The 24,070-nt window shown below is 47.9% G+C and overlaps 1 pseudogene; it reads left to right on the top strand.

Moving 5' to 3' along the window:
* The first annotated feature begins 10,395 nt into the window (after positions 1-10,395).
* On the top strand, positions 10,396-15,057 carry LOC128422466 (zinc finger protein 850-like; annotated as a pseudogene).
* The last annotated feature ends 9,013 nt before the right edge of the window (positions 15,058-24,070 follow it).

Raw genomic sequence — 24,070 nt, 5'->3', positions numbered from 1 at the left:
GGATGTTTGGGGGCGGGATCTGGGGTTGTGGGGGCGGGGTGAGAGGAGGATGTGTCGGGAGGGGAGGGAAAGAATTGAGGGGGGGGGAGAGAGGAAGGTTTCCCCCTCCCCTCTTCCTTCTGGGGATCAGGAGAGCGGGGGAGGGGCTGATCCCGGAGATCCAGCATTGCAACATCCACCCCTCCCCCACCCCACGAGCTTAGATCCCTCCGTGTTTTAGGTCTTGGTGCTGTTCAAAGCAGGAATGGAGGGGGGGCAGCTAAACGACTCCCCCCAGATCCCAGCTCTGACTCAGGCCAGGACAATGACCGTGGACACAGGCACCGTCCAGGCACAAGAGCCAAGAGGCTCAGAAAAGCAGCCGATACAATTGTAGCCAGAAGCGGATTCCATGAATCGGGAATGTTTCCTCGACTATCCAATATAGAAAGCTCTAGAAACGTCAAATAATCGCCAAAATTCTACGGTTTGACCAGTTTCCTTGCTTCCAATGTCTAATGACTCCTCTCCAATTAGGGGATCCAGGGCACCCCCTGACTCCATAATCCCTTAGGAGGCAGGAGGCGATCAAGGGCAGCACATGCCCCAGGCAGAAATCCATCGGGATGGCGGGTTGAATCCTGATACTTTGAAGGGAGAAGGGCAGGAAAGCCTTTCAGCTGGGGGATGGGTAAATACTATTACGTTCTTTGGGGAAGAGGGCAGTTAAAAGGTTTGGGAAATTGGGGTTATTGACGGGGTGGGTGACAGGCTCATGTTTCTAAATGCCAAAGACTCCTACTTTGTGACATATTTGTGATGCATCTATGATGCTGTTGAAAAATGTATTGTGGGAAATGGGGAGACAAAATTGTGGGGGGAAACCCCATGTCATGTATCGATGAAGTTGTTGGAAAATTTATTATGGGGAAGGGGGTAAAAGCCTTAAAAGTTCATGCAATCATATGTTCCTACTTTTGGGGTGTTTGAACCTTGTTGCAACCAATAAAGATGAGGTCAACTGACTGCTGTTTTCATCTTTAACTTGGCTGGAGGCTCCTTCTTTTGCTGACCGGAGGGACCCCCGGGGAGTGGCACCCTGACGAGCTGGGCAGCGGAGTCAATCCGCACCCTGGGGTATGTTCCTTCTCAACTCTTTCTGTTATGTACTGAGTTGAATAGGATCCAAACTGCAGCAGTCTGATTGGTCCTAGAACAATAGGATCCAAAAGGCAGCAGTCTGATTGGTCCTAGAACAATAGGATTCAGAATGCAGCAGTCTGATTGGTCCTAGAACAATGCAGCAGTATGATTGGTTGGCAGGAACTACCCAATCATGCTCCAGATAGAAGTGAATCCACAACCTGATTGGCTTACAGTAGAATTCCGGAATTAGCCAATCATGTGCAGCCCATTGTGTAAATAATGTATATAAAGCAGATACTTTGAGGGGACTTTCATTCATTCCTCCTCACCACTATGAGCTGAATAAAGAGCATGAAATCACTTCGCGACTCTGAGTATATTTCACTGGCGACGAAGGTGGGATCCCGCTGAGCTGACTGCCACACACAGCACCGCAGCACCGCCACCTGCCGCACCGCTGCCTCGCACCGTGTATCCAGGCTTCAGCTCCGGGACACAAGGAACTCAGAATGGCAACCGACAACAGCTTCTCGCCATTCAACCCAGCATCTGGAGACTGGGAAGCGTACGCCTCCCGTTTCACCTTCCTCCTAGAAGCCAAAGGGGTCACCGACGAAGAAGACGCCAAGAAGAGGGCGATATTCTTCAGCGTCTGCGGAGAGGAGACGTTTGAAATTGCCTGGGCTCCCCTTGCGCCTGAAGACGTTGCTACTGTTCCATACAAAACAATAATGGAACAGCTGAAGGGGCACTTTTCGCCACAGCCCTCAGTGGTGGCTTGTCGAAATGCCTTCTACGCAAAGCGGCAAGCCCCTGGGGAAACCATAACTGGGTTTGTGACCTCTCTCCGCCAAGCCGCCCGGTTCTGCAACTTCTCAGAGCTGGAGAACATGCTTCGTGACCGCCTTGTCGGTGGCCTGAAGGATGAGAAGCTGCAACGACGCCTCTACGCTAAGAAGGACCTAACGTTCCAGGTCGCTCTGGAGGAGGCCCTGGCAACGGAAGCTGCCGAGAGGTCGACGCAAGAGGCACGGCCGAGCCAGCTGTCCCAACCGAGGGTCCACCACGAAGACCTCACCGACGACTCAGGATCCGACAGGGAGGAGGTGCACCGAGTACAGCAGCGCACTCAAGCAGCCCACATACCACAGCTGCCTCGACGAGAAGGAGGGAACTGCGCAAGCTGTGGAGAAAGTCACGAGAGGAGGACCTGCCGTTTCCGCAACGCAGAGTGCAGGCAGTGCAGAAAATTGGGACACATCGCCCGGGTGTGTCGGGCTCGGCCCACCCGACGCCAGGCATCAGATGACCAATCCAAGAGCCCCAGGTCCCGGGGCCCAACGCACCAAGGCAACTCGACAGAGCTCACGGACTTCCAGGTATACCAGTTGCCCCACCCCACCGTAGAGAAAATTTATGTTGACGTACAGATAGAGGGGGCCCCATGCCGCATGGAGCTTGACACGGGTTCAACTCTATCCATAATCTCGGCAAGGACCTTAAGGAAACTGTGTCCTACTGGGGGTCCCAAACTCAGGCCGGCCCCATTCACCCTCCGGGACTTCCAAAAACGTAAGGTCCCCACAATGGGGGTGGGGACCTTCAGGGTGCAATACCGAGGGCGGACGCGGCAACTGGACTTGCTTGTGGTCAAGGGCCCCTACATTAGCTTACTGGGATTGGCATGGTTTGGACCACTGGGGCTAGCCGTCACCGGGGTGAACCACACTAGCTTACAAGTGGACGTGGACGCCATATGCAAGGAATTTCCGGGGGTTTTCGATGGGAAATTGGGACAGTATACGGGCCCCCCCATTGCTCTACAGCTTGACCCCGCAGTACGACCGGTCAGGCTCAAGGCCCGCCGGGTCCCGTTCGCCCTGAAACCCCGTATAGACGAGGAATTGGACCGGCTCGTGGAGCAAGGAGTGCTGGAGCCGGTGCCTAATGCCCCCTGGGAAACCCCAATCGTCACGCCCGTCAAGCCTAATGGTTCAGTCCGCATCTGCGCAGACTACAAATGTACCATAAACAAGGCCCTCACGGCCCATGCATACCCAGTGCCAGTGGTCAGCCATGTTCTTGCCACCCTGGCTGGGTCGAAAATTTTTGGCAAGCTGGACTTGGCCCAAGCATATCAACAGCTGCCAGTAGATGAGGCCACAGCAGAGGCACAGACGATTGTGACGCACAGAGGAGCATTCAGGGTAAAGCGGCTGCAATTCGGTGTCAGCGTGGCACCAGGCATATTCCAGAATCTAATGGACTCTCTACTTAAAGGGATTCCTGGCGTCACCCCCTTCTTCGATGATGTGTTGATTGCCGGGCCCACACCAGAGGAGTTTGAGGACCGCCTCCGCACCGTTCTGCACCGTTTCCAGACGGCGGGTCTCAAGGTGAAGCGGGAAAAATGTCTACTAGGAGTGCCTCAGGTGGACTTTCTGGGATTTATGGTGGACGCAGAAGGGGTCCACCCGACTGGGGACAAGGTACGGGCCATTTGTGATGCCCCAGCGCCCAAGAACAAGACTGAACTTCAGGCCTTCTTGGGACTATTGAACTTTTACCATTCCTTCCTTCCCCACAAGGCGGCGGTAGCAGAGCCCCTACACAGACTCCTGGACAAGCGGGCCCCTTGGGTGTGGGGCCAGCGCCAGGAGGCCGCATTCCAGGCAGTCAAGGACTTGCTTGTCTCAAACTCGGTCTTGGCACACTTCGACGAGAGGCTGCCGGTGGTGCTAGCATGCGATGCCTCGCCCTATGGAATTGGCGCTGTCCTGGGACACCAACTCCCGGATGGAAGAGAGGTACCGGTGGCATACTTTTCCCAGACACTCAACGCAACCGAGCGGAACTACTCGCAAATCGACAAGGAGGGTCTGGCAATCGTGAAGGGAGTAAAAAAATTCCATGATTTCTTGTACGGGCGGCCCTTCACCGTGGTGACTGACCACAAGCCGTTGCTTGGCTTATTTGCCCCTGAAAAGCAGACCCCCCAAGTGCTGTCTCCTCGCGTCCTCAGGTGGTCAATTTTCCTTGCCAGCTACCAGTATGCACTGATTCACCGTCCGGGGAAGGCGATGGGCCATGCGGACGCCCTCAGCAGGCTACCACTACCGGAAACAGGCCCCGACCCAGCACCTGCACAAGAGGTTATGAGCCTGGAGCTGCTTCCCGACCGCCCCATTCAGGCACAAGAAGTTGCACACCATTCCAAGAAAGATAGGGTCATCTCCCGGGTCCTGGACTGGGTGTGGAGGGGATGGCCCAGCAGCAGCCCCGGGCCAGAATTCGCCGGCTACACAACCCGCAAACATGAACTGTCGGCCCACAAGGGGTGCCTGTTATGGGGAAGCAGGGTCATTGTTCCCCAGCCCCTCCGCAAAAGGGTCCTCACAGCCCTACATGAGACACACCCAGGGGTAGTAAGAATGAAGGCCCTTGCCAGGAGTTATGTGTGGTGGCCGGGGATCGACGGAGAGATAGAGGCCTGGGTCAAACACTGCCAGGCCTGCCAAGAATCCCGCCCAGATCCCCCAAGGGCCCCAGTCCAGTCCTGGGAGTCCGCCCGAGCACCATGGTCACGCCTGCATGTGGACTTCGCTGGCCCCTTTCAGGGGAAAACATTCTTCATAGTGGTGGACTCCTACACCAAATGGCTGGAAGTCGCACTGGTACCGTCCACTTCTACATCCGCAGCCATCCGGGTACTACGCAGGCTGTTTGCAACCCACGGGCTCCCTGACACTCTCGTCTCAGACAACGGGACTGCATTTACGTCAGGAGAATTCCAAACCTTCACAGCGCAGAACGCCATCCGCCACATCCGTTCGGCGCCATTCCATCCTGCCACCAATGGCCAAGCAGAACGCATGGTGCGGACCACCAAGGACACCCTTCGCCGCATGACGCAAGGGGATTGGGAGTACCGCCTTGCCACATTCCTTCTAGCACAGCACAGCACCCCCAGCTCAACAACTGGCCGGAGCCCCGCTGAACTACTAATGGGTCGGCGCCTTGCAATCAGATTGGACCGCATTCACCCCGATAGAGCTCAGGATGAGGTAGTGGTGGGGGAAGGCAGGAACCCCCGGACCTTCGAGGCCCAGGACCCAGTGTACGCAAAGAATTTTGGGGCAGGCCCAGCATGGGTACCCGCCACAGTCACCAGGGTCACTGGCCCCGTGTCGTACGAGGTGCTAACAGATGGGGGGCAATGCTGGCGCCGCCACTGCGACCAGATACGGCGACGATTCCCGGGAGAAAACCAGGAGGATGAAAGGTCAGAGGAGTCCCAAGGGAACAGAGGGGCAGTGAGGCCCATAGAGCACGAGGGGCCAGCAGGAGAGGCAGAATCAGTAAATACAGAGAGGACCCGCGAGGCCGAAAGGACACCGGAACCAGAACCACGACTGAGCGAGCCGGTTGCGCCAGACCAAATAGCCCCATCACAGCCAGCATCCTTGGAACACGAGCCAGAACCTGAACCCCCGACCAGGGAACACCCCAGGCCGCAACGCACACGTAGGCCGCCAGCGTACCTCGAGGACTATGAATGCGACCTCCCGGGCAGGACTGGAACTTAGAGGGGAGGGGTGTTATGTACTGAGTTGAATAGGATCCAAACTGCAGCAGTCTGATTGGTCCTAGAACAATAGGATCCAAAAGGCAGCAGTCTGATTGGTCCTAGAACAATAGGATTCAGAATGCAGCAGTCTGATTGGTCCTAGAACAATGCAGCAGTATGATTGGTTGGCAGGAACTACCCAATCATGCTCCAGATAGAAGTGAATCCACAACCTGATTGGCTTACAGTAGAATTCCGGAATTAGCCAATCATGTGCAGCCCATTGTGTAAATAATGTATATAAAGCAGATACTTTGAGGGGACTTTCATTCATTCCTCCTCACCACTATGAGCTGAATAAAGAGCATGAAATCACTTCGCGACTCTGAGTATATTTCACTTTCCCACCTGAGCCTCACCCCCTTACCTAAAAGCCAGACACCCACAATGTGACAGGATTGTGACTCCTACCGTCAGCAAACCAAATAACGCCCCCCAGCAAGGCAACCCCCGGATGCTGAGGTCCCCCAATCCTTGAAATGAAAAGGGGGGGCTCAGGAAACCTTCAGGGATCAGGCGGGGAGGGGGCTGCCCAGGCTCCAGAAGCTCCTTCTCGCTGGTTCCTCCCCATCGCCCTCCTGCTGCCTGCCTCCCCTCCGCTCCTAGAGCTGCTTCGCAAGTGCGGGGAAGCTTCAGCCCCTCCGCCCCCCCCGAAGTTCCTTTAAGAGCCCCACATTGCAGGGGGCAGGCTCACCTGCAGCGAAACAAAACGCAGGTGCCCTGGCAGAGTGGAGCCAGGCTGGGGGGCACTGTGGGGACCCCTGAAATGTGTCCCTAGAAGAAATGCGCCTCCCCCCTTCTCTGGTGCTCAAGTACTGCCGGTGGGCTTCCCAGAAGAGGCCCCTGCTTGGCCCTTGGGAGGACAGGGGCCCCTTGGGCCTGATCCTGCAGGGCTCACCTGATGTTTTCTTGTGTGTGTTTTCTTGTGTGTGTTTCTGTTTTCTTGTGTGTGTTTCTTGTAGCTGATTAGCTGCTCTCCCTGTGCAAAGGTCAGAGGGGGCAGGGCTTCTGTTGAGGTAGGTGATTAGCTGTGGGAGGAGCTTATCAGAGCTTGCAGGGCAGCAGTTTGATCCATCTTTTAGATTTAGGGGAGCCAGTCTCAAACCTTTATTGGGGGAGACCTAGGTTTTTTTTGGGGGGGGAGTTTTTTGTCCTGTCTTCACGCTTTTTCACGCTGTAGTCACCCCCAACAACACGTTCTCAAGATGGAGGGTGAGGGATCAGCTGCAGTCGCCTGTGGTTCCTGCGCAATGTTTGCCATCTTGCCAAAGGTTGCAGGCAGCTTTACCTGCAGCAATTGCATGTTGATTGCCCTCTTAAAAGACAAAGTCCAGCAACTGGAGGAACGTGTAGCTACGCTCCAAAGAATTAGAGAGCTGGAGCTGTTCTTGGAAGCAACAGAGCACACCGTCTCCACCAAGGAGGAGACAGGGGACTCCCCTGAGAAGGAGGCTAGTTCACCAACACAGGAGCCAGATATATGGAGAAACGTGACTCAAAGAAGTAGGAGGCCCAGGGTTCGCTCTTGTCAGAGCTGCCCAAGGTCCCAGCTCACAAAGGACCAACGCTGCTTCGTTGTTAAGTACAAAAGTCTTTATTGAAGTTCAGTTTCACTTCCAGAGCCGCAGCGTGCAGCTCTACGTCTCAACTGTTAGACCGCTGATGATCCGTCTGAGTCTCCTCCCCCCTGACACCAATTTAATATTCTAGCCTTACTCCACCTCTTCCTCAGTTCCTTCCGCCTCTGGTTCCGCCTGGCCGTTGGGGTCTCGCCCTTTCTGGACTCTTCTGACGCTGAATCCCCTGAGCCTTCCCCTCCCTCCGGCGGGCTTTAGGAGCTGGTTCCCCATCCGGGTCTCCTGCTGTTCCCCGCGCCTGCACATTTGAACTTGGCGCGCGCGCCCAGCCGGTAACTTTCCTCCTGACCGTTTCACTGCTGCTGCTGTCACTGCTTCCCCCTCTGGGGGGGCTAGCTGCAACTGACCTCCCATCCGTTGGAGGCGTGGTCAGCCCTGACTCACTCTCTCTCCCTGCTGGAGGAGACGCTGGTCCTGACACATGTGACTCTTCCCCCCCACTACGCTCTGGTGGGGAAACTGGTCCCAATCCCCCACTGCTGCTTTGGGGTTCCCCTCTGTCTCCTTGTTTCTGGTGCGTCCCCCCTGGGACCCCTCTTGCCCTGACCATCGGCGCCCCCTTCTGGGAATCTTCTGATTCGCTGGAGAAGCTCATGGAATCTCTCGGGCCACTGTCATACTCCCCTACGCTGCCCTCGGATTCTTCCCCTTCGCTCTCCATTTCCTCTCTCCCCAGAACTCCTGCTCCTGAGTCCCTGACAGCTCTGATTGTTTAGAAATACACAATCGCTTTGAGGTCCTCTCCCCTGGCATGGAAGACGAAGAGCAGACTCCATTTGAGGATCTCTCCCTCATTACAGTCGATCAGGTATATGAAGACGAGCAGCAAAGTCAGTCCTCAGGGAATGTGCAGGCGACCTTGGAACGGACAGCTCATGGAAGAACCCCGACCAGACCTAAGAGGAGGCGTGTAGTGGTGATAGGGGATTCCCTACTGAGGGGAACAGAAGCAGTGATCTGTGGGCCTGACAAGATGTCTCGGGAAGTGTGCTGTCTCCCCGGGGCTAAGATCCAAGATGTAACTGAACGACTGCAAGGAATCATAAAACCCACTGACAAATACCCCTTCTTCTTGGTTCATGTGGGAACCAATGACACTGCAAGCAATAGCCTCCAGAAGATCAAAAGAGATTACGAGGCTCTGGGCAGGAAATTGAAGCAATTAAATGCACAAAATGTCATCTCATCTGTCCTCCCAGTTGAACGATTAAAGAGGATCTTTCCCTTTCTCTCTTAGGGTCCAGTGTGCTTTGAAGATGTCACTGTTCGTTTCACAGATGAGGAATGGGCGTTGCTGGATCCTGACCAGAGAGCTCTGCATAAGGAAGTCATGGAGGAGAATTGTGGGATAGTGGCCTCTCTCAGTAAGGCTCCCTTGTGGATCATAATTTCTCTTTGGAAATTCCATGCATCTCTCTCTGTGATAAGCCTCCCTGGTTTTGAGGGAGCTCTGCAGGGCCACTTGCAGCACCTGGGATTCTAATACCCTCAAACTCACCTTAAATGGAGGTCTATCGACTGTTTTGACCTTGGACATGATCAAGCCAGCATAGACCTTGCTGAGAATGGAATGGGAACATGCTGGGAATTTGAGGTTAGGAAAGCACATCTTTTTTTTTTTAAGAAATATTTATTAAGATTTTACAAAAACAGATACACAAAAACACATCATAAACACATAATAAAAAACAAAAAAAATTAGAATAAACACACAGAAAAAATACAAAAAATTAAAAACAATTCTTTTTCATAACTTAAAACTCATTTGCTTGTTTCTTTGACTTCCTCACACCTCCCCTTCTTGTATTCCCATTTAAATAATCAAATCAGCAAATCCTTACCCTCTTTCGTTTATCTTATCTCTATAACTTAACATTTTATAACTCAGTATTTTCATCCATTATCAATTCATTTTTGCATATTCTTATTAACTTTGTTACAAATACCACTTATTTCCAATCCAACATCATTTTAATTACGTTTTAACCTATTTATACCCTTTTTCCATATTCTTGAAGCATTACAGCTGAAAACCACTTAATTTCTATCCAACATCATTCTAACATTCATTAATTTTACAATATTTCTGTAGATAGTCTTTAAATTTCTTCCAGTCTTCTTCCACTGCCTCTTCTGCCTGGTCCTGGATTCTGCCAGTCATTTCTGCCAATCCCATATAGTCCAAAGCACATCTTTGTTTGACACTGACCTGCCTTGTATTGCCCAAAATCTTCCTGACACAGAGCATTGAGGGGTTTTTCTGATGGTTGTAATTGTTCACAATTCACTTCACAAAGCAGCTTGCTCAACACGCAGTCCTAGTAGACCTTCATCTTGGTATTGAACGGTTAGCATCCCATTCGCCCATACTCTTTTGGAGAGGTAAGCCGTTGCCAGAACTGCCTCACCAGTACACTTGTCCAGGTCAGCATCAACGAAGAGGTTGTTGGTTTCTTAGGTAGACACAATCATCCACCACCTCCATTGTCTGAAACTCACATGGTTCTAGGCGCATTTTGCAACAGGGAATGTCATACACACGAGCAGTTTCCAAGCTCTGCTCGCAGAACCTAAGATTTCGGATTAAAAGTGCAGCGTGGAAGGAAAGGAGGACCTTTTTCTGCCTCCCCACTTCCAGCTACTCTTTAAAGACTGAAGGAGAGACCTTTAAAAATCAGGGGGGGGGGGGCAGGGGAAGGACTAGACCATGTGAAAAATGAACATATTATTTCAGCTGCTGTTCATTCCTTTTCAGCTTTGTATTTTTGTCAGAAGAGAGTGTATATGGACATACCATTTTTGAGCCCATAACCTAGGTTTAAGGTCCTCTTTATGTCCTAGCTGTCCTATCTCTGTTTCTAACACTGCCCACCTCTAGTGTGTGGTCAGCAGTGTTGATGCATGGAATTCTTCCTCTATCACAAGGGTTAGAGATCAATATTCAATACAGTGGCACTCCATTTCTTCCTGCAGCTCTAATCCATTTCTTCATTGCAGGTGGTGATGATTCGGAAATAGAGAGAGAGGATGCCCATGACAGAATCCGCACAGTGGAGAAGCCATTGCCACTCTTGGAGTGTGGAGAGAGCTTCAGTCACAGTTCCCATTCGACTAACCACCAAATAAATGCTATTGGGAAGAAACCCTCTCAGTTCTCTGAATGGGGAAAAACTCTCTGTTGGAATCAAAGCCTCACTTCACAGGAAATGATTCCCACAGGGGAGGACCCACTGAAATGCTTGGAATGTGGAAAGAGCTTCAGTACGAGTGCACATTTCATTTCACATCAAATAATTCATACAGGCAAGAAACCCTATCAGTGCTTGGAATGTAGGAAAAGCTTTAATACAAGCAAAACCTTCCGTAAACACCAAAGAATTCACAGGGGGGAGAAGCCATTTCAATGCCGAGAGTGTGGAAAGAGCTTCAGTCAGAGAACCCATCTCACAGCCCATCAAATAATTCATACAGGTGAGAAACCCTATCAGTGCTCGGAATGTGGGCGGAGCTTCAATCACAGGACGACTCTCACGGTCCATCAAAGGATTCACAGTGGTGAGAAACCCTATCAGTGCTCAGAATGTGGAAAGAGTTTCACTGTGAGCTCCCATCTCACTTCCCACCAAAGAATTCATACCGGGGAGAAACCATATCAATGTGTGAATTGTGGAAAGGGCTTCACCCAAAAGGTAAGTCTCACTTCCCATCAAAGAATTCACAGTGGTGAAAAACCTTATCAATGCATGGAATGTGGGAAGAGCTTCAGTCGGAAGCAAAGCCTCACTTCCCACCAAAGAATTCACAGTGGTGAGAAACCCTATCAGTGCTCGGAATGTGGAAAGAGTTTCTCCCAGAGAGCCAATCTCAGTTCCCACCAAAGAATTCACACAGGTGAAAAACCCTATCAGTGCTTGGAATGTGGAAAGAACTTCAGTCTCAGGGCCCATCTCACTACCCATCAAAGCATTCATACCAGGAAGAAACCCTATCGATGCTTGGATTGTGGAAAGAGTTTCCTACAGAGAATCGATCTCACTTCTCACCAAAGAATTCACACAGGGGAGAAACCATATCAGTGCTTGGAATGTGGGAAGAGCTTCACTGTGAGCGCTGGTCTTACTTCCCACCAAAAAATTCATATTGGGGAGAAACCCTATCGACTTCCGGGTTAGCGCCATCGTCTAATGGCGGATTGCCTCCGAGCTCCGGAGGGAATCAGCTCAGCAGGGGTCGGGTCCTGACGCGCCGGCGACGCGGGGACCCCTAAAAACCACAGGCGTGGAAGCGTGTGGACCTGGTGACTCGGTGGGCACCTTTGTGCCCCCCGACCCGCGAAGGAGCCTTTTTAAAGGCTGCGGAACGGGGGACGGGGAGCGGCGCAGTGCTGAGAGTCCTCTGCTTCCCCTGCTGAGTGAAGCCGCATGCCATGGACGGAGAGCGCTGACTTCTTCCTTGAAATATCGGGACTAAAAGTAACAACCCGTGAGTAATACGGAAATTGGACTTAAAAGGAATTTTTTTTTTTTGGATCTGGAACGAACGGGGTAGGCGCAAAAAGGAAGTCCGTCTCCCCGCCTTGTAAACATCTTAAAGCAAGGACTAGCTAACTAAGGTTGAGAGAATAATTTCTTTCTTATTGGATAAAAGTTATTAATTCCACGACTTGGCAGTTTAAGCTTGTTTGCTGGAGGATAAGAGTTGTTTTTAAGAGCTGAAGGGCAACCCCCCCCCCCCGGGACCTGGGAGCGATCCACGAGAGAGCCTGTTTAAGAGACATAGAAGATTTTGACAGCTGTCAAATTAGCTGTCAAAGTTGGGAAAGAAAGAGAACATTGGTTCTGTGGTCTCTGCTGGACATATTTGCTACAATTTGGTTATAAATTGTTGGAAACAAGGAGGAATTGATACAAACTAATTTGACTTTTGGCTTTTTTATGAACTAAGTAACCAGAATCCCTCTAGAGGAGGTTCTGGGACACTACAATGGCTGCAAGTGGAAAAATACTGATGGAGCTAAATAGAACTTGGTTTCTTCTGGGAAAGCTACAAGAACAAAATGATGTTTTGGCTATAAGGGTCAAAACATTGAATGAAACAGTAAACAATTTTACTGAACTTAGTAAGGACTTGACTCAAGTCTCTGCAACTGAACAAAAGGCCCTTGCAGCGGAACAAAAAGTTTTGGTAGCCGAACAGGAAGAGAAGCTTGAGAAAATTGAGAAAGTGGGAAAAGAAATATATGAGGTGCTGGAGAGTAAGGAAGGAGGAGCAACAATGCCACAGATGAAGGAAAGCCAGAGGCCTGTCAAAAAGGATACAAAGGAAAATAAGAACTGGATGAGGGAAATTTGGTTTGAATTGGTGAATGAAGAATGGAGAGACCTCCCCAGGAGATCTGAAGATTTGTGGATTATAAATTTGATCAAGTTAGAAGTTGGAGCTTTTGGGACATTTGGACTCAAAAAGATCGAGAAACAAGATTTGAGCTCCACTTTTAAATATGGAGATCTGGCTGGAAGAAAAATGGACATTACTGAGACAGAGCTTCCCCGAGTTTTGGTTTTTGGTATAAAGGACTATCAAAAAAACCGGCAGAGAGGAATTGAGAGAGAATTACGAGCCTCGGACGTGAGATCTCCAGGCTGATTGCAGATAGGATGATAGATATTGGTGGGGGATCAAAACCGGGAAAAGGGGGGTGGGGATTGGGAACCTAAAGGGTGTATAACTATATTTTGATTCTTTATTTTATTTTGTCAGGGGTATTAAAATGGGGAATTCGTGGAAGGGTATTGGGGTCAACCTTAGAAAAAGATTTAAAGAATGGGTACTGAGGTACAAAGATGGATGTTTATAAGCTAAAATTGGTTATCTAAAATGAATTAAATACAATAATGAATTAAATATAATAAGGTTAAAAATTGGGGACAAGAACTTGTTGAACTAATAATTGGAAATGGAATACAAGAGAGGGAGGTGTGGGGAAGTCATGGAAATATGTTATTGAAAAAAAGGTTGTAAAAGATGAATGTTTGTTTTTTTTTTCTTTGTTTTTTTAAAATCTTTTTTGTCTTTTTGGAAAATCTTAATAAACATTTTTGGAAAAAAAAAAAGAAACCCTATCAATGCATGAATTGTGGAAAGAGCTTCACCCAGAAGCAAAGTCTCACTTCCCACCAAAGAATTCACAGTGGTGAGAAACCCGATCAGTGCTTGGAATGCGGAAAGAGTTTCTGCCAGAGAGTCAATCTCACTCACCACCAAAGAATTCACACAGGTGAAAAACCCTATCAGTGCTTGGAATGTGGGAAAAGCTTCAGTCTGAAGCAAAGTCTCACTTCCCACCAAAGCATTCATACCGGGGAGAAACCCTATTGATGCTTGGATTGTGGAAAGAGTTTCTGCCAGAGAGCCGATCTCACTTCCCACCAAAGAATTCACACAGGGTAGAAACCCTATCAGTGCTTGGAATGTGGGAAGAGTTTCCGCCAGAAAGTCAACCTCACTTCCCACCAAAGAATTCACACAGGGGAGAAACCCTATAAGTGCTTGGAATGTGGAAAGAGCTTCAGTCATAAGCAAAGTCTCCCTACCCATCAAAGAATTCACAGTGGTGAGAAACCTTATCAGTGCTTAGAATGTGGGAAGGGCTTTGGTAAGAGGACCAAGCTCATGGCCCATCGACGAACTCACAGTGGTGAGAAACCCTATCAATGCTTGGATTGTGGAAAGAGCTTCAGCCAAAGGGCCAATCTAACTTGCCATGAAAGAATGCACACAGGGGAGAAACCGTATCACTGCTTGGAATGTGGGAAGAGCTTCAACCAGAAGCAAAGTCTCACTTCTCACCAAAGAATTCACACAGGGGAGAAACCTTATCAGTGCTTGGAATGTGGAAAGAGCTTTGGTAAGAGGACCAAGCTCATGGCTCACCAAAGAATTCACAGTGGTGAGAAACCCTATCAATGTGTGAAATGTGGAAAGAGTTTCTGCCAGAAAGCCCATCTCACTTCCCACCAAAGAATTCACAGTGGTGAGAAACCATATCAGTGCTTGGAATGTGGAAAGAGCTTCAGTAAGAGGACCAACCTCATGGCCCATCAAAGAATCCACACTGGGGAGAAACCCTATCAGTGCTTGGAATGTGGGAAGAGCTTCACCCGGAAGGACAACCTCACTTCCCACCAAAGAATTCACAGTGGTGAGAAACCATATCAGTGCTTGGAATGTGGAAAGAGCTTCAGTAAGAGGACTAACCTCATGGCCCATCAAAGAGTTCATACAGGGGAGAATCATAGAATTTTAGACCTGCAGGAGACTTCTGAGTCGTCTAGTCCACTGCAGGACTCTCAACTAAAGCTTCCATGATATATTGCCTTCAAACTTCTCCTTACAAACCTCCAAGGAAGGAGAGTCCACAACCTTCCAAGGGCATCTCTAATTTGAAGCCATTGATTTGGGTGCCAGCCTCCAGAGCCGGTGAAAACAAGCTTGTTCAAGCTTCCACGTGATAGTCCTTCCTGTTCCTCAGAAGGCTTGGTTTCCCAACGCTTAATTGTCTTGCTCACCCCCCTCTGCACACCTTCCAGCTTGTCAAAATCCTTCTTAAATTGGGGCACCCAGAACTGGACACAGGACTCCAGGTGTGGTCTGAACAAGGCAGAAGAAAGTGGGATTATTACTTTTCTTGATCTGGACACGTGACTTCTTTGGACGCAGCCTAGAATAACAGCCTATTTCGCTGATGTTGACTCATGTTAGTCTTGTGGTCCACTAAGACCCCAGGTCTTTTCCATATGTACTACTGACAAGCCTGGTATGTCCCATCTTATATTTGTGCACCTGATTCGTCTTGCCTAAGAGCAGAATCTTACCTTTCTTCTTCTTTTTTTTTTAAATAAATTTTTATTGGTTTTACAACATATATTAACACACAAAAACTAACAATTCACAACATAACACATTAACAGACAAACATATAAACACGTATAATTTCTTAACCCTTTTTTCTTAGACCTTATTTCAACGACTTCCCCATACCTCCCTTTTCTGCATCCCTGTTTTAAACTTTTTCAGCAACCCCTAATTTCAATTACTTATAATTCAATTTCTTTGATCCTTTTTCTCTTACCCAATCATTTGTCGCTGCAATTCTGTTTTACACTACCCATGACATTTTAGCACTCATTAATTTTACAACAGTTCTTAAGGTAAACTTTAAATTTCTTCCAGTCTTCTTCCACCGTCTCTCTCCCTTGGTCACGGATTCTGCCAGTCATCACAGCCGGTCCCATATAGTCAATCACCTTCGTCTGCCACTCTTCCAGCGTGGGTAGTTCTTGTGTCTTCCAATACTTTGCTAAAAGAACTCTTGCTGCTGTCGTAGCATACATAAAGAACGTCCTATCTTTCCTTGACACCAATTGGCCTACCATGCCCAGGAGGAAGGCCTCTGGTTTCTTATGAAAAGTACACTTAAGTACCTTCTTAATTTCATTATAGATCATTTCCCAGAAGGCCTTGATCCTTGGGCACGTCCACCAAAGGTGGTAGAAAGTACCTTCAGTTTCCTTACATTTCCAACATTTATTATTGGGCGTGTGATAGATTTTTGCAAGCTTGACTGGGGTCATGTACCACCTATAAATCATTTTCATAATGTTCTCTCTTAAGGCATTACATGCCCTAAATTTCATACCGGTGGTCCACAATTGTTCCCAGTCCGCAAACATAATATTATGACCAATATCTTGTGCCCATTTAATCATAACAGATTTAACCGTCTCATCCTGTGTATTCCATTTCAACAGCAAGTTATACATTCTTGACAGATTCTTAGTATTGGGTTCCAAAAGCTCTGTTTCTAATTTTGACCTCTCCACCTGGAAGCCAATTTTCCTGTCCTGTTTGAAAACCTCATTTATCTGGTAATAATGAAGCCAGTCTCTTACTTTAGACTTCAATTTCTCATAACTCTGCAATTTCTCTTTTCCCTCCTCATGTTCTATAATTTCCCAATATTTTGGCCATTTGGATTCCATATTAAGTTTTTTCACTTCCTTAGCATCCATTGGTGACAACCACCTAGGGGTTTTGTTTTCCAACAAGTCTTTATACCGAATCCAAACATTATATAGTGCTTTCCTAACAATATGGTTTTTGAATCCTTGATGGATTTTAACCTTGTCATACCATATATATGCATGCCATCCAAATCTATTATTGAACCCTTCCAAATCCAAAATGTCTGTGTTTTCAAGAAGCAGCCAGTTTTTCAGCCAGCAAAAAGCCGCTGATTCATAATACAATTTTAAGTCCGGCAGGGCAAACCCCCCTCTTTCTTTTGCGTCAGTTAATATCTTGAATTTTATTCTGGGCTTTTTGCCCTGCCAGACAAATCTAGATATGTCTTTTTGCCACCTCTTGAAACAATCCATTTTATCCACAATCTGCAATGTTTGAAACAAAAACAACATTCTCGGCAAAACATTCATCTTAATAACAGCAATTCGGCCTAACAAGGAAAGTCTCAAATTTGACCATATTTCTAAATCTTTCTTAACTTCTGTCCAACATTTCTCATAATTATCTTTAAATAAGTTCACATTCTTAGATGTCAAATTAATCCCCAGGTATTTCACCTTCTTTGCTACCATTAAACCAGTTTCAGAATCTTACCTTTCTTCTTAGCGAAATTTATTGGATGCCTTTATATACCACCTGTTTCTTCAAGAAGCTCAGTGTGGTCTTAAGTCGTTCTCCCCCTCATCGTTTAATCCTGACAACAACCCTGTGAGGTAGGTTGGGCTGTGAAGCCATCACCCAGTGACTGAGTGGAGATTGGAACCCAGGTCTCCCAGTTCCTAGTCCAAAACTCTTAAGCACTGCACCCCACTGGCTCTCGAATGAGACTCTTGGAAAGTGCATGCATGCACATTTACCGAAAGTTTCAGTGCAATGTCTTGGTGTTTGTAGTTAAAGTTTTATATGCATGTATCAATGACATTAATATATTAATGGTAATTACAGTAGAAGAGTAAATTTTAGGAAATGCTAGATGGTGATAGGGGTAGCTTGGAATGCTGGGATTGAGCAATTGAACTGAACAATTTCCACATAAATCACAAGATCTAAAATATAAAAACAAAACACCAACAGCAACAACCCCCCCAAAAAACCCCAAATTCAAGAGTCTGTTCAGCAGCCTCAGCTTTTGCAGCTGGAGTCAATCCAGGCTCTGCCCTCCCAGGCTAGGTGGAAAAGGTCTCTAAGGAGAGAGCCCGTCTTCTGGGACCTGCAGCCAAGATGGTTGGCTGCAACCATTGGAGGGTGGAATGGAATGGGACAGTGGTGGCAATTGTGGAGCAGGGTTGGTTAGACCAGTAGAGAGAAACAGCATTATAATCCCCGTTGTTGCAGCTGTAGCAAAGTTTCAAAAGAAAAAGAAAAGAAATGAGAACATTTGAAACCACATGTTTATGTCTATTTTTTAAATAAATCAGTTTAATGAATCGATGCACACTTCCTCCTTTGTAATGTTTGGGGTGAAGTGTTGAAGAGTTCTCTGTGGTGGCAACAGGAATAAAGGGGAGTTTGGCAGAAGATCCATCTCCTAGCCGTGCACCTTGAATGAAAAGGGAAGGTGGCCCAGGGATGGGGGGCAGGGCCAGAGCCCCTCTGAGCAAAGGAGGTGGGGGCTCAACGTGGGGAGATAAACTAGAGGGCACTCGGAGAGTTCAAAGTGCTTCATAAAAACCAACTCTGCTGTCTTTACAACCTCCCTATGAGGTGGACCTGTAGCATTTCCACATAAATGTGGGAAGTCAAAGAGAGGAGGAGGAGAGCAGAGAGGGGCGTGAAGCAGAGACTCTGTCCCTCTGCCCTCTTGCAAGTTGCACACACACAATGCGCTCTGATTTGCGTTGCCCATTCACATCTGTTTTAGGCCCCCAGGCATTTACTGAAACAGTCTAGATGCTGATTTTTAAAGGTTTGAGGGGTAGGAAGGCGGTAAATAATATGATATGTTTGGATATGTTGTTGAATTGCTAATAAAAATATTTTTAAAAAAATAAAAGTATATAAAATAGTTTACTCCCATTCTGTTCACAGAAGGATCCCAGAAGGCAGACTTAGGTTACAAAATATATACACCTGGAATCTATCCCATAAGGAAATAGTTCCTTTGTCCTCTCTTGAAGCCAAGAGAGCATCTCAGGCTAAGGAGATGTTGCTTCTTTGAGGAATGGAGTCAGAGAGAGAGATGGCTGCCTGCCCTGTGGTATGTTGTTACCTGCACAGGTGAGGTCACGCCCACCTCTAGTCACATGTAGAGGAAGTTTGTCCCAGCCCAGGAGGAAACAGGATGTTCTGACTGGCTGGTCCAGACATCCCCTTTTATGTCCACTCTAGGAATGTTGTATTTGACTGCTCTGTGTTTCACACCCCACAGTTCAAACAAAGAGAGATTGCAAGGAGCTCCAAAAAGAGCTCTCCAAACAGGCTGAATGGGCAGTAATTACAGTTCATTGTCAATGAGATCAAAGTGATGCATGTTGGGACAACCCCCCCCCCTTAATATGTACAGGCTCATGGGGTCGGAACTGGATTTCCCTGTGTGCTCTAGGAGACCAGGGGAGAGGGGAGCTGGTCGCAGCAGGAGGGGGAGTCTCCGTGGATGCTTCAGCAGCCGGCCTCCTCTGGGTCTCCTAGCCCCCCCACTCCTCCCTCTGAGTCTGACCTGCCAGGTACTTCTCCCTTCCTTAAAATGCTGTTCAGTACTTCTTTCAAGGGTGCAATCAGGGTTTGATTTAGTTTTTTGATAATATTTTGCCGAAAATCCATCCGGTCCTGGGTTTTTGATTCTTTTATTACTCGTTGGATTTCGTCTTCTTCTATTGGCTCTGCCTCTTGGCCCTTTCACTTTGCACCAACCAATACTCAGCTTTACTTAAGAATACTTTAGCATTTATGTAGCACATTTAAAGCATTACAAAATATAACATATATTATCTCAGTAATCTAAACAACGGCCCTGCAAGGCTGTCCAGTGTTATAATCCCCATGCATACGAAGAGTTGAGGTTGCAGGAAGAGGAGTTTGACTCACATCTCACACTTTAACTGCTACACTACACCAGTCCTTGCCCTCCAGATCCTGAAAACAGCTCTGTGAGTTGTCAGAGGACTGCCTGTATGGGGAGATGTCTGTATGGGGAACGGTGGGCTGAGCATAACACACGGAGGCAGCTCAGAGGCATCCCTGCTGGTCGCTCGCTCCAAGGGGAGGTGACATCCAACCCCAGGCTCTTTCTGTGGGACTGTTTAGGGAGGCAGGAGAGGATATATTCTTTTATGACATCCTTCCTAACTTGCGTCGGCAAGTTCTATAACTTAGCAGAGTTGTTAAACAATCCCTCTTTCAAATTACACAGCAGTTAGCTAGTTGCAGGCTCGTCTGAGCCTCACTATTTAGGATTCCTGGTAATGACCCTTTTTATATCCCTCCTAAAAGAATAGACACGACTATCTGATTAAAGTTAACATAAAACTAGTTTACTTACAATCATCCAGTTCACAATAAGATCCCTGAAGGCAGACCTAAGTTACATAACTCTATATATATCGACATGAACTATCCCATAAGGGAAATAATCTCAAGTGACTGCAACTGAGCAGTCACTTCTTCCTAACTTGTAGGAACACAAAAAGGAGAAGAAGAAGAGCAGAACATGGAGGCCGTGTGCTCCTCTGTCCAAGAACAGGCCACACCTACATGAAGTGCCATGCAGAGGAAGTCTGTCCCCGCTCAGGAGGAACTAGCAAGTCTTCTCCTGAGTGACACAAGCATTCCCCAGCATGTGCCTTGTAGGAATGTTGCATTTGACTGCAATACAATTTTACACCCCACACCTTCACTACCCAATAATCATTTGCAAGCGTACTTCTTCCAAGGCTCAGTAGTTAAGATTCTGTGCTTGAAAAACAAAACCCCTTAGATTGAAGCATCACCAGAGAAACTTCCTCATGTGCATCTCACACAACATTCTCATCTCCAGTTGGGATCATCTGAGACCTCAGAAAGAAATCATTGTTTTGGGGGAGAGTGGCGTGGAACCATGCCTGAGTCAAAAGATTACAGAGCAAAGACAGCGCCCTATTCACGTTTCATACGAAGTTGGGTTGTTCTCATGAATTGTACCAGCGAGCTTCTTCACAGAATTTCACATCCCCTTATAAAGTCATGTCCAGCGATACCTTCATGCCCAAGCACTCTCCTGTCTCAGATGCAAGCAATCCCCTTGGCCAGCTATGCATTGGACATCCTGCACCTTGTTTTCTTTTGCAAACCTCCCAGCCTCAGCAGTTCAAATTCCAGCCTACGCATGCACTTATGCGCACACACTTGTCGGGAACATGTTCTCTTTTATCCAGACCAGATAACTGCCAGCATTTAAAGGTGTAGTAGAAAGATGACAGAGAACAGGATGGAAGATGTTTAAGATACACTTGGAGTGCCATCTTCCCCCCGTCTGCTAAGTCCGGTGCAGAATACACCCAGGGAAGTGGAGTCAGGGGTCAGGACTGCAACATTATTTATGCGTTGGGATTCGGCTGCAGAACTGCAGAGTTCACTAAGCACACTTGCGGGGGGAAAGTCTACACTAGTGTCCATCTGGCATATTTCTGGGCAAACATATGCAGGGTTTTATTGCAGGGTCTTTGGTAGTTTAGCCCTAAACTGAGGACGCCAAGAATTTTGGTTTGCTCCTTGGCTTATTGAGCTCCAAATTGCTGCGTGACTTCTCATGAAGCAAAGCTGCCACAAAGCACACTTGCCTCAAGGAACACGGAGCTCACGCCCACCTAGCAATATGCTTGCCCTGACGAAGCTAGAAGGTGCTGGGTTCCCCCCCCCAAAAAAATAATATTTATTGGTTTTCTCTTATAATTTTGTTGTTGTTTAGTCGTTTAGTTGTGTCCGGCTCTTCATGACTCCATGGACCAGAGCACGCCAGGCTCTTATAATACATAAACATAAACACAGAAAAGAACATTACATTTAACACAACATAAAAACTTAACAATAAAAATGCAAAAGATAAAAGAAGAATTTTCCCCCTTCTTATTCCCTGGTATATTTACATTGCTAGAAGACTTCCTCGACACCTTCCAATCTGAATTTCATCATAACACATATTTAGCAGTTCCCAATTTCATATCTGAAACATCAATATCCTCTTTCATTACAAACTTCTTATCCCTACTTCCAATTGTAATCCATAATAATCATTATTATTGATCTTTCTCTATCTCTTAGCCTCATCTGTTACTTCTAGGAGTTTCTTATTTTATCTTATAGTTTATCGCTTGCGAAATCTTCAGCTCCTGCTTTCAATTACAACAAACAAGGCACAGGAGCCCAGCTTGGGAGGGGGGGGCACATGAGGGCAACCTGACAGACAGAGCAACTCAAGAGGCAGCAGCTCAAGTGCATCCCCCCCCCCAGCAGCCAACTCTGCCCCCTCACTTGTTGGCTCGCCTGCCTCCGTTCTGCCCCGTCCTCTTCCCTGCCTGCCTCCTCCAGCAGAGAGCGAGGTGGTAAAGGCGTGGGCACTGGGGCGGCCTGCCCCCACCGCCACCCCTTTGGTTCGCCTCAATTAAATACCCACACCCCAATTAAATACCCAATCATAATACTTCAATTAAAAAATAAAAAAACAAGAATAAAAAAGATCAAATTATAGTCCATATTTATTAATTTCTTGGGCCTCCCCACAGTCTGGATCTCTGGAGCAGATCTCCACATCTTAGTCCTGCTTCTCCTTGTTGTTTCCATATTTCCCACATTTTGTTTCCATTTTTCCACATCTCGATATTTGTTGTTTAGTCGTTTAGTCGTGTCCGCCTCTTCGTGACCCCCTGGACCAGAGCACGCCAGGCACTCCTGTCTTCCACTGCCTCCCTCATGCTGGTAGCTTCGAGAACACTGTCCCACCATCTCGTCCTCCATCATCCCCTTCTCCTTGTGCCCTCCATCTTCCCCAACATCAAGGTCTTTTCCAGGGAGTCTTCTCTTCTCATGAGGTGGCCAAAGTCTTGGAGCCTCAGCTTCAGGATCTGTCCTTTCAGCGAGCACTCAATATTTTTTTGGAAAATCAATAAAAATGATTAAAAATAAAATAAAATCCACACCCCAGGATATTTCCCCTATCACCTCTTTTCCACCTCCCCCCCCCACCTTTTTTCACCCCCATACCTAAAACCCAGACATCCTGCAGTGTGCCAGGATTGTGACTCCTGCCCTCAGGAAACAAAATAGCTCCCCCCCCCGATGCTTAGGTGCCCTGAGGGCTGTGCGGGACCCCCAATCCTTGAAATGAAAAAGGGAGGGGCTCAGGAAACCTGAAGGGAGCAGGCGGGGGGGCTGCACAGGATCCAGAAGCTCCTTCTCGCTGATTCCCCCCCTGAAGTTCCTTTAAAACCCCACGTTGCAGGGGGAAGGCTCACCTGCAGCGAAACAAAATGCAGCTGCTCTGGCCGAGTGGAGCCAGGCTGGGGGGCACCGTGGGGAATGTGCCCCTAGAAATGTGCCCCTAGAAGAAATGTGCCTCCCCAGTTGGAGGCAGCCCTCCTTCTGAAACACCAAGAGAGAAAACGGACAGGAGAGGAGCAGAAAGCGGAGTCCCCTCAAGCTCAGTATTGGGACCTGCGGCTTTTCAACTTGTTCATAAATGATCTAGACTTAGGAGGGAGCAGGGAGGGGGCAAAGTTTGCTGATGGCAGTAGATTGTCCCGGGGTTCATGAGTGAAGGTGGGCCCCCCAGGAGACTTCCGTGGTACCTGCAGACCCTCCTTCCCCCTCTTGAAATTAGGCTTGGGGGGAAATCTCCCATTCAATTTCAGTATTTCAAGTTTTCTTCAGAACGCGCAGGGCAGGAGGCAGCGATGAAGTTCTGGTGAAGAAGCAGTGCTGGGAGATCATGCGGTGGGGGGGGTGACAGAGTTTGGTGCAAAAACCAAAGGTACTTTCATCTAAAATTATACTCACCATTGTGAGATGTTGCCTTATTTCATTATTATAATGTTTTACATATAAACACCAGAACTTCACATATACCTCATGCTTTTAGGAATGATTTCCTGCTGAGTTCATTGCTCAGAGTGGACTCTGAGAGGAAGACGTCCCACACTCCATACATCTCAAAGTGCATACAATTCAAAGTGCTGGTGCTGACCTTTAAAGCCCTAAACGGCCTCGGCCCAGTATACCTGAAGGAGCGTCTCCACCCCCATCGTTCTGCCCGGATGCTGAGGTCCAGCGCCGAGGGCCTTCTGGCGGTTCCCTCATTGCGAGAAGCAAAGCTACAGGGAACCAGGCAGAGGGCCTTCTCGGTAGTGGCGCCTGCCCTGTGGAACGCCCTCCCATCAGATGTCAAAGCGATAAATAACTACCTGACATTCAGAAGACATCTTAAGGGAAGTTCAGGGAAGTTTTTAATCTGTGATATTTTAGTGTATTTTTGGTTTCTATGGAAGCCGCCCAGAGTGGCTGGGGAAACCCAACCAGATGGGCGGGGTATAAATAATAAATTATTATTATTATTATTATCTAAATGGGTTCTCCCATGTGAAAGTCCCTGGATGTTCCTTAAAGACTCCATTATAAATAAACGACTTTT

The sequence above is a fragment of the Podarcis raffonei genome, chromosome 10 (assembly GCF_027172205.1).
Source record: "Podarcis raffonei isolate rPodRaf1 chromosome 10, rPodRaf1.pri, whole genome shotgun sequence".
NCBI classification, from domain to species: Eukaryota; Metazoa; Chordata; class Lepidosauria; order Squamata; family Lacertidae; genus Podarcis; species Podarcis raffonei.
The sequence above is the reverse complement of the archived record's forward strand: the minus strand, read 5'-3'. Positions and strand labels throughout refer to the sequence as shown.